Source organism: Vicia villosa, linkage group LG3 (assembly GCF_029867415.1).
Source record: "Vicia villosa cultivar HV-30 ecotype Madison, WI linkage group LG3, Vvil1.0, whole genome shotgun sequence".
Classification (NCBI taxonomy): Eukaryota; Viridiplantae; Streptophyta; class Magnoliopsida; order Fabales; family Fabaceae; genus Vicia; species Vicia villosa.
In genome coordinates, this window is record NC_081182.1 from 58,089,090 (window position 1) to 58,092,644 (window position 3,555).

Here is a 3,555-nt window from a genome sequence, read left to right on the forward strand (position 1 = left end):
TTTTTACCCCATAAAATAATAAGCATATAATCAGAGAATAAGCATGCATATAACTCAAAGGGCGTCACATTGACGTTTTCAAAAAAATTGAAAAGCTTTTAAAACCGACAGCATTTATCCACAAAATACAATACACCTAGTCATTTCAAATAACACCTTACATATAATCATAATTCATCCAGAATATGCATTAACAGCGGAAAGTGATACTCATGTGTTTCATATAAATGATACATGTCCCATACCATGATCATAATATTTGGCTTAAGGCCTCTCAACAACAAGTAACTAATTAAACATGTTCGCAAGTTATAACAAAATGCATAAACAAATAGAACATGAGTTCAACGTCTAAGCTACCCAGTGTTACATGACCAGAGCATTGACTCGCTACTTAATTACCAAGCAACTCGGAAGAAACTCCGACTAGATCACACGCCAGCTACTAATCGTCAAACCTGCATGTCGCCAAACGAGGGCAACATTAAAACAGAAGGGTGAGAATACGAACCATTATGAAGAAAGTATAATGAGATACAATGGTTAAATCAACAATTATAGGAATGCATTACACTTGCCTAATCATGAAATTAATACTAATCATAATTCACATATATTAAGCATACACCAAGTATAAGAGTATAATATCTCAATACTATATTCTCAATTATACACATAGCCATAATTATCACATATTCTCGCATTTAACCAATTACGTATTCAAACATCACCCCTTCTCAATTATCAACTAATACAATTATCACTACAACACCAAGTGTACATAATCAATTACCAAACTCATACACATAGCATCATAACATCAATGCACATAATCAATTGTTCACTCGTACACTTATCACAACAACATAATGCACATAATCAATTATCACATTCATGCACACATCATAACAACATAATGCACATAAGCAACTATCACATAACTCTAATGTGACTCAATGAAACATGTGACACTATGCATGTGGTACCAATGTGAAATTCTGAGTTTCACCGGCCTCCGATTCATAACTCGAGAATCTAAGCCACACTTCCGATCCGGACAAGACCAAAGTCCACCAATTGTAAACATATAGTTTACGGCTTCCGATTCGCTCTAGAATCCAAGCCCGCTTGTGTTTCAAAGCAAATTCACCTGTGTTTCAAGGCACACTATGATATGAATGTATGTACAATGTTACAAATATATGCAATTAAGATCATCTCTACCATCTTAAATTTCCGCATATCACAATAACTCAACCCTATGAATTATCCACCAATTGTACACAACATTCACAACACACACATCATTCACATAAAAGAGGCCAATTAATCAATTACGATTCACACAATCAAATTAACACTAGTAACCACACTATCTCATTTTAATTCTCATTTTGCCAATTATACATGAACACACACTTTCAACATCAAGCAATTAATCATTAGAATTAATATTAACCAACTACTCACAGAGAATCAATATTAGCACAACATCATTGGCATGGAAATATATATTTCTCAACATACATATTCAAGACAAAACACAATTACGGACAAATCCTCAAAATACCGTAATTACTGACAAACCGCATAATCAATTCAATTCCAATTATACGCTAATCAATTGAACACATTGAAATTAATTCAACTATTAATTTAATCAACCAATTAATAATCACACTATATTAATTTCAATTCAATTCTATTTCTATTACATTTCCACTTTCTAGTATTCTATTGCTTAAGACCATTTTCATTGAAAAGAATATCGTGCTAGCTTTCTAACGCCTTGAACGGAAACTCAAACGGAGTTACGGTTTAAAATATATGAATTGTTAAAGTTCCAATGAAAAGCAAACACCGACATTATACACTGACAACTCTAAACATGTCAGAATTACTGGAAACAACAAAAGTATGACTCTTAATAATTCAAAACAACTCTAACAACTTTATTGTCAACTCTAACAACTCTATTGACAACTTTAATAACTCTATTGACAACTCTATTAAATTGTTAAAATTTATTTATAAAGAATATTTAAATAAAACACAATTTCGGTCGATTCGTAAAAATCACAATTTCAACAAAATAACATCACCATGTTAATCTACTAATTAAACTTAGCTACCACGTAAATTTTCATCAAATTCCGGATAAGTAATTATACCGCTTAATTCCGCTATTCGATCTAATTGGATTATTTGAATTATATTATACTTTTCTTTTGTTTTCTCGCTACAGTAGAACATGACAGTACTTATTCTTATTGGTGCGCTACAGTAATATAAGTTAATATTATACTTGTTTCTTGCGCTACGGAACAGGAACAGGAGAAAAATATATATATATATATATATATATATTTCATTTTCTATCTTATTGCTACAATATAATAAACAAAACATAGTATCAATACAAACACTACTTTTCCACCACAAGTATATATATCCGCAACAGTAGATGTAAGACAGCATAAAAAAAAAACATATAGAACCATGGGAATTTAGGGGTTTCACTCTAAACATGTCAAAACCTAAAAATAAATGAATAACAAAATTCCTAAATCATGTTAATCTACCCATTGACCCAATTATACTAACCCATAATAATAAGGATTCTCCCCCTTACCTCTTTAATTTCTCCTCCAAACCCTAGTTCCTCTTCCTTGTTCTTCCCCTTTCTTCCTCTTTTTCCTCTTTTCTTTCCTCTTCTTGTCTAGCCGTGAGAAATGAGGAGAAATGAATATGAACTTATGTCATTCCCTCATTCTCACATTTATAACTATTCTATATGGGCCTAAATATAACACCCCCCCTATTTACTTCCAACATCAATAATTAAGCCCCAATAAATTATATACTATTTATTATTTCTATTTTAGTTACTAAATCAAATAACACCAATAATTAAATAGACACAAATATACGCACCAAATTAATTAATATAATTCACTTATCTCAATTAACCAATTAAACACAATTACAAACAAGGTTAGTTAATTAAATTAATCATTATATCACATAATAATTAAATAAATAATTAACACAGCAAATAATTAAATAAATAATTAACACACCAATTAATTAAATAAATAATAGTAAAATAAATACTAATAAAAATTGGGTTGTTACAACTCTCCCCCACTTAAAAGATTTTCGTCCTCGAAAATTCATTCGACACAGCCATCTCAACACCGAAACAAATAGCGTTTCACGCCTTCGATCATACAAAGCTCCAAAAGATGTCATTCCAATACCCGAATGGAATACCATGCAATACACAATTCTCTCGATATAAAACTTAGCAATTCTCTCCTTCCAATAATTCATCCTCACTGGAATAAAATAAGCACGTTTCGTCAACCTATCCACAATGACCCAAATGATTTCACAACTACTCGATGTTCTCGGCAATCTCGAATCCAAAATCCTTAGAGATACAATCTCACTTTCACTCGAATTGGATAACTGTTGCACCGAACAAAACGGTTTTGACAAGTCCAACTCAAATACACAATTCCTCTATATTCCCCTTCATACTTTACCACTAAA